The 8,119-nt window shown below is 47.3% G+C and overlaps 1 protein-coding gene and 1 long non-coding RNA gene across 2 annotated transcripts in view; one reads left to right on the top strand and one right to left on the bottom strand.

The window, feature by feature from the left end:
* The window catches only part of ATP9A (ATPase phospholipid transporting 9A), a gene marked incomplete in the record, with an annotated part of 136,893 nt that overhangs the window by 78,886 nt on the left and 49,888 nt on the right, over positions 1 to 8,119 (top strand).
* Positions 5,545 to 7,144, bottom strand: LOC102478360 (uncharacterized). Its single transcript, XR_333427.1, has 3 exons — positions 6,995 to 7,144; positions 6,576 to 6,676; positions 5,545 to 6,304 (listed from the first exon to the last, which is right to left on the bottom strand). It is a non-coding gene; the product is annotated as an uncharacterized LOC102478360 (long non-coding RNA).

An 8,119-nucleotide genomic window follows, 5' to 3' on the forward strand; every position in this document is an offset into this window, starting at 1 on the left:
CAGGGGGTGCTGCCCTGCCATCTCCCTCAGCCTTAACCAGCCTGAGGTCGTGGGCGTGTGCCCAGCACACTCAGAGAGGTCTCTGGACACAAACCCAGAACCTTCTCCTGTGGGTCAGGCTGGCAGGGTATTGCAGAGCGTTTTATTACCGTGCAACTTTGAATCCTACTACTGTTTATCCGACCACTGCTCAGTGCACCAGACAGGCCTTTGTCAGGTTTGGTCCTTGAGGCGTCCTGCAGAAGGAGCCCGCGGTCTCCCATGATTTATTTTCAGAGGGTTCAACTGTCAGTTGTAGTTTATGAGGGCCCTGGTGACTGGTTTTAAGAATATTGTTTAACCTCATAAAAAGAGCAGGTGCTTTTAAAAGATTCCTGTAGGAAAACTCCAGATGCTTAACCCAAGGCCAAGGAAAGGACTAGAAAATGGCCTCCCGACAAAGCCGCGGCAGGCCGAGGGGGCGTGGAGGTTCCTCTCCGTGGCTTACTCCTTGTTGGTATTCAGTTTTGTTTTCTTTTTTAGAAAATTGACATACAGTTGAAATGTGTAAAATTTGCCTTTTAAAAGTGTACAATTCGGTACTTTTTAGAGTATTTACAGTGTGGTGCACCCTTCGTCAGTATTGTTTCCACCATCCAGGGAAGAAACCCCGCATTTCTTAGCCCCAGAGCCTCTACTTCCCCACCCTGGCAGCCATTAAGCTACTTTGCTTTGCTTTTGCTGTTTTTAGGTTTTCGTTGTAGGGCTCGTGTGCTCACCGGGGAGAGACAGAGAGGGAGAGATCATCCCCTGGGGGCCGGCCGCCCCACAAGCCCTTCATTTTCCTCTCGGGATTCTGGGCACGCAGGCATACATTCCTGGTGTGATTTTCAAGCCGCTCGGTCTGGGACTCAAACTGCAGGGTCAACCACGTGGGATCCAGCCACTTTAGCCACCACACCACTTGCTGGGCCATCAGTCTTGCTGTGTGTGGGTTCGCCCACTCTTACGTCTCCTGTACTGTAAATGCAAGCAGTACTACGTGGCCTTCCGTGTCTGGCCCTTGTGCTTCGGCGAAACGTTTTCAAGGCTCTCCCAGGGCGTCGCCTGTGTTAGGGCTTCATTCTCATGGCTGAATAAAAGGTGATGACTCGAAATGTAAATGTATTGATAAACACGAATTCCCATTGCGTCTTACCCTGAATACAGACTTTCTGAGATATCAGCTAGTTTTGTGAAAAACACTTTTTCATATCATTTAGATTTTTATTTTTTGTTATTTGTAGTGAAAAACAGTACAATATTTATACAAGTTACATATGCACATGTAGAGGGTGCTCAAAAATATTTTCCCAGTGTGTCATATGTGATCATAGTATTTTGAAACAGCTGGTCTATATCACCTGGAATTTGTAGTATTAATTTTTTTTTTTTTTTGAGAGGTTTTTGCTATAGGGCGCGTGCGCTCGCCAGACAGACAGAGAGAGACATAGAGACAGAAAGTGAGAAATTATCCCCCGGGGGGATGGTCACGCCGCAATCCCTTCTCCATTCTCCTCTTGGGATCTTGGGCACGCACGCACACACGCCCGGTGTGAGTTTTAAGCTACCGGGTCTGGGACGCGAACCGCGGTCAACTATGTGGGAGTCCAGCGACATAGCCATTATGCTAACTGCTGGTTCCCAGGAATTTGTAGTATTCTAATTTATTTTACTCCTCCCTGCTAGTGGAAATATCTTTAACTCTTTTTATTTTTTACTAATTCTTTTTACTTTTTACTTATTTATTTTTAAATAATTGTTTATTTAATTTTATCTATTATTTCTTTTATTCTTCAGGGGTTTTTGCTTTAGGACATATGTTCTCACTGGAAAGAAAGAGAGAGAGAGAGAGAGAGAGGGAAAGTGAGAAAGCAAGCTGCTAGATCCGGGACTTGAACCGCGTCCGGCACCTTAACCACCCCATACTATCTGCTGGCCCCTCTTTAACATCTGCACCTGAGCAAAAACTGAATTGCTATGGAAAATGGGAGCCAGCTGGCACCGTGCCCCAAAGACAGCAACGCCCAGTGCTGTCGAGTGTTCTCGTAGACTGTTTCGTATATGTAAATTCATATATTTTTTTCTTTTGAGAGGTTTTTGCTATAGGGCGCGTGCGCTTGCCAGACAGACAGAGAGACATAGAGACAGAAAGCGAGAAATCACCCCCCAGGGGGAATGGTCACGCCGCAATCCCTTCTCCTCCATTCTCCTCTTGGGATCTTGGGCACGCACGCACACGTGCCCAGTGTGAGTTCTAAGCCACCGGGTCCGGGATGCGAACTGCGGTCGACTACGTGGGAATCCAGCGACATAGCCATTGCGCTAACTGCTGGTTCCCTGTAAATTCATATTTTTAACAACAATAATTATTCTGTACAATGTGAACCATCATTTTTTACTTAGTATTGTATCTCTGTTATTGTATTAGGATTTGTTGTTAGAATTGGAACTTATTGCAGGCTGGCCCTGTAGCCCTTAGTTAAGGGAGCTAGATTCCACATGGCCTTCCGCATTACGAATCCTGGCCCCAGCAGCTTGGAAAACCTGCCAGACCTTTATGCATGTGTGCCACAAATCCCTACAGGATGGGGAGTTGAAGAAGACGATGGAAGGTGCTTTATTCTTTATCTCTGTCTCTCTGTCTCTTTCTAGTTGAGTACATATGCCCTCCGGTAGTTAAAGAAAAAAAAAGGAAAGGGAAAATAACTGGAATTCTTTTTAAAGATGAGTATGTGAATTTGGGGTTTATTTTCCTGCAAAAGCATGTATGTGCATGCGTCTTGGAGTTCGTTAGTATATGTCAGGTAGCATTCTTTTTTTTAAAAAAAGTAATTATTTTACTTAACTTTTTATTTATTTTAATTTGATCAGGGAGGGACAGAGTGAGGAGAGAGAGAGAAAGTGAGAAAGCAAGCCACCAGGTCCGGGACTCAAACTGTGGTCAGCCATGTGGGAGTCCAGTGCCCTTAACTACCATGCCATCTGCTTGCCGGCCAGGTAGCATTCTTGCATTGCGCATGTGTAAGAAACATGAGAAAGTTCAGCTTTGTTTCCTCGAGGAAGAATGTTACCCATGTGGTTTACTTTAGAACACAGAACCTACTTCATTTTTCACTCATTAAAAAATAATCTGTTACTTGGGGCCGGTGGGTAGCATAGTGGTTAAGGTGCTGGATTCCCACATGGCTGACCATGGTTCGAATCCTGGATCCTGTGACTTGAAACTTAACACTAGCCACATGTGTGTGCACACCCAAAATCCCAGTAAGAGAATGGAGGAGAAGGGGTTGTGGCATGGCCATCCCCCCTGGGGGGTGATTTCTCACTTTCCCTGTCTTTGTCTGTATCTCTCTCTGACAAGCATATATGCCCTGTAGCAAAAATGTCTCTCTAAAGAAAAAAAAAATCAAATCTGTTACTTCTTTATGATATATATATTTTAAAAGAACTATTTATATGTTTAATTCCATTTGTTATTCTATTATTACTTTTAATTTGACCAGAGAGAGACAGAGAGAGAGAAAAAGGGAAAGTGAGAAAGCAAGCCACTGGGTCTGGGTCTTGAACCGTGGTTGGTTGTGTGGGGATCCAGTGCCTTTAACAACCACACCACCTGCTGGCCCCAGTGATAGATTTTCTTACTGCAGAAGAAATAAACAATATAGATAAACACCGAGGTAAAACATTGACATCGCCTGTATTCACATCACCCAACCGTGATCAGTAGCAGCGCTCGTGCCAGGCCCAGCCATTTGGTCTGCATTGTGTGTGGGACAGATGTGTGCTGTATTGTGTGTGTCTGTGTTCTCTTTTTAACAAGTCCACAGGAGGCATTCCCCCCACCCCCTTAATTTGCCAGAAGGCATGTGAGCTCACCTGAGAAAGATGGAGTGGGAAAGTGGGAAAGCAGCCATCACGGGGAGTGGTCCACTGCCAGCCCTCCCCTTCTTCCATTTCTCCCTCTTTTCGGGATTCTGGGCGTGTGCACACACCCACTGTTTCCCAAGCCACAGGGTCTGGCTTTCAAACCGCGCAGTCGGTAGTGCACGATGCAGTCGCCTTAGCCGTCACCCCACTGGCTGACCTGGCATCATAGTCTTAACATTTTTTTGCCAGAGGGTGTGTGTGTTCACCAGAGAGAGATGGGGGCGGGAGGTGGTGGTAGGAAGCACCCCTCGGGGGTGTGGTCACGCTGTAGTACTTCTCTATCCTGGGAGATCCTGGCCTGTGTGTACACACGCCTGGTGTGCTTTTCAAGCTTCAGGGGCCGGGATTCCACCTGCAGCTGGCCACGGGTCCAGCTCCCAATGCACAGTGCATAACAAGTGTGCGACAGTCTGGTGTTTGGTTTATTTTTCAAGTTTCCATAGGAGACAGACGTCCCCAGTCACACCCTCACACTGCGATCCACCCTGGTCTCAGCCATCACTGGCATGCACACCCACCCAGGGTGCTCAGCGAGGTCTCAGGTCACGGTGGTGCAGGCATGTTACCGTGGTTCCAACTGAAAATAACTGACGTCACCACCAAATGAGGGTCAGAGTCACGCAGGGTGAGAACCCCTGTGGCACACGGATAAGTTGAAATGCGCTGGCTTCGTCCTGCTCGGCGAGGCCCGCTGTTACCAGGCCTGCTCCATCCTTGAGCCTGTGCTCGGTCAGTTCATTCAGAAGTAGCAGCTCTGAGCCCGACCCTGATGGTGACTCTAGGGTGAGTTGTCAGGCTTGAGCTTTTTTTTAAAAAAAGAATTACTATTATTATTATTTTTTGGGGGGGAGAGGTTTTTGCTATGGGCGCATTCGCTCGCCAGACAGAGAGAGACAGAGAGACAGAAAGCGAGAAATCACCCCCCAGGGGGGATGGCTACACCGCTATCCCTTCTCCTCCATTCTCCTCTCAGGATCTTGGGCGCACATGCACACGCGCCTGGCGTGAGTTTAAGCCACTGGGTCCGGGACGCAAACCACGGTCAACTACATGGGAGTCCAGTGACATAGCCATTATGCTAACTGCTGGTCCCTAAAAGAATTATTTTAATTTTGTTTATTCATTCATTTATTTTAATTTGACCAGAGAGAGACACAGAGAAAGAAAGAGAGAGAGAAAGTAAGAAAGTAAGCCACCAGGTCTGGGACTTGAACCACAGTCAGCCATGTAGGAGTGTCCAGCACCTTAACCACCCAAGCCACCTGCTGGTCCCCAGCCTTGAGCTTTTTGGTGCAAGGTTGAGATGGGACTGTTGTAACAGAAATTCTTTTTCTTTAATAGGATATTTCTACCATTTCTACCCCATTCAGAATATCCATTATTATGAATGTTCGTGTATGGTAAAGTTTTAATGACATTTAGAAAGAAAATTAATATTCATGATGACTCAACTTTCAAAAATTAATTTATTATTTACATTTAATCACTATGCACCACATTTAATTTTTTATTAATTTATTATTTACATTTAATCACTGCATCTTTTCAGTGTGCAACATGGCTTCTCTCAGCACAAATGCAGTGCGTATCAGTCAAGACGAAGACACTAGCACACACGTTATCATCATGGAGTTTTTGTTCTAATCTTGCCTGTATACAGTCCAGTGTTCTGCTCAGGAAGTAGCCCTGCTGAGGCTCAGTAATGAGAAACGGAAGAATGTTTGTCACCGAGTCTCTGCCATGCTGCAGAACGACTCTGCGGGTCACACGACGAGGTGCCCACCAGACCCGAGTCAGGGACCGTTGGGCCTGGAGATCTCAGTTCCTGTCCCGACATCGACGTGGCCTTGGTGTGGAATCAGTTCTGACCTCACAAGCTGCTGTTCTGTGCCCCCTCCTTCCATAAGGGACCAGGCTCCCCCCGGGCAGGAGGAGTTATCACCGGCCTTTGTGGGCACCACATCTGTTTTTGTTTTCCCCTGGTATTTTTTAAGTAAGGAGAAATGTGTGTGGGTTAAAGGGCCTATGGGGAGGAGGCTGGAGATAAACACCGTCCAGTGTGAAACTCTTCCATATGGGGAATGCGCGGGGGTTTGAGCCCGGGCCTATGCCTGGGCGGCGTCAGGTCTTAGTGACGTGGGCACTGTGCAGTGCGTGTGGGGGCCTGTGCTTGGCAACCGGAAGAGACAGTTTGAACACCACTGGCTATTCCTGCTCCTCCCTGAATCGCCTTAGCAGAAAGAGGGACACGTGCTAATTTTAGAAATAGACATGCGTGGGCATCAGCCCTGTCTTCTCCGATGTCTTCAGGGCTGTCACCCCCATCTTCTGATTTGCTGTCATATAGTCTCCTGGTCTGAAAGTGAGGTCTTTGTGAAAATACGTCCGTGGTTCTTTTTCTTTTTTCTTTTTTTTGACTCAAAAAACTAACCAAACAAAACCCAAAACCGAACACCTCTGGGATACACCTGGAAATTGGCCCCCAAGGATGTGTGCCACCCACATCTGAAATGCCAGTGGGCGTGCGTGGCTTCTGCAGATGTGAGTCACATGGCTCTCTCCAACCCCGAAGTTTGGGAGGGTGCCCTTCGCTTGGCACTCACCCAGACCTTCTGGGGAAAGCTTACCAACCACAGCAGTGACGTCGTCCGAGGCCTTGTGAATGTTAAGTAATGATTTGGTCCAGGTGTCGTGGGATGTAGGCCAAAATGAAGACACGTGTCCGTGGCTAGAACATAAATTACAAAATGTAAAAATTTTAAAAAAAGGTTCTTGATTTAATCTCTCCAGTAGAGAGGCTTTCTGTAAATCTTCAGTCCTCTTTATAATTTCAGAGTTAAACTCTTTCTAATCAAAAGCACTTGGCAAATAATGGCTCATTTAAGCTGGAGTTCTGATTCATTACTCCAATTATTGTCACCGTGCAGTGCCCTTTGGCCTGGAAGTGCAGCTCGTGTGCTTGCGACGCCAGAGGTTAACAGAGCAGGAAGCCAGAGCGCTGCGTGTCCCCGCGGTGACCAGAACAATTTAGTAATTGTCTAATTACCTGAGGAGCCTAATCCACTACTAAAAATAGTATTAAAAAATGAAATGAAAGGCGTTTTCTTGTTGCCTGTAATCCATCTGTTCTCCATTTAAGGCAACCATGTGTCATGGATATAAAACATAATTCATTCTAAAGGGTCAGATCTCTTCCTTTCTGTTGGATAAATATGTTTTTCATAGAATGTAGAATCCAGTAACTCCATCAACATTCCTTGCTTCCGGGATCCTGTTAGTGATAGAGGCAGTGAGGCTGTAACCCGCAATCCTTTGTCCAAAACTGTGATTTAATCGGAAACTGGGGACCAGCCGATGGTATGATGGCTACATCACTGGACTCCCACGTAGTCGACTGCAGTTTGAGTCCTGGAACCAACGGCTTAAAACTTACACTAGGTGCATGTGTGTGCATGCCCAAAATCCCAAGGGAAGGATGGAGGAGAAGGGATTGTGGTGTGGCCATCCACACTGGGGGGTGATTTTTCACTTTCCCGCTCTGTCTTTCTGTCCTCCCTTGGGAGCATAGGTACTCTATGGCAAAAACCTTAGAATAAAATAAAATAGGAAACCGATGTTGGCCAATTAGATATTTACTTCATTTTGGAAATGGAACAGAAAGATCATGATGACTGAAGATTCCCACTATGACCTCAGGGATGTCGAGTGGTTTGTTCACACATTGAGCAGGTTGTGGTCGCATGCCAGGCCCAGCCTGGGTCCTAGGAATGCAGTGGTGAGTAGCTCAGGTGAGCTCCGGGCAGGCTCTCTGTCCCCGGTCTCGTGGGAGAGTCGTCGGGCAAACAAGCCGACTTTCGACAGTGAAGTCAGTGGCTCTCAGGCTGCTGAGGAAGCATGACGTGCTGTAGGGCAGGCCAGTGAAGCAGTGGCAGTTAGGGGGCACTGGGACTGCCTTGCCAAGGAGGTGACAGCTGAATTGAGGCCTGGATGATGAGACTAAGGAAGCCAGCTCTGTAGAGACCTGGGGGTGGGGTCCCTGGCAGAAGACATGGCAAGTGCAAAGGCCCTGAGGCAGGAAGGAACTTGGCAGGGTTCCAAGGAAGGTTCTGTCCTCCCCCACCCTCCCCCCCCCCCCCCCCCCGGGGAATTGGTTGAAGAGCTGTGTCAGGCG

This window comes from Tupaia chinensis, unplaced genomic scaffold, assembly GCF_000334495.1.
Source record: "Tupaia chinensis unplaced genomic scaffold, TupChi_1.0 Scaffold000049_1, whole genome shotgun sequence".
NCBI classification, from domain to species: Eukaryota; Metazoa; Chordata; class Mammalia; order Scandentia; family Tupaiidae; genus Tupaia; species Tupaia belangeri.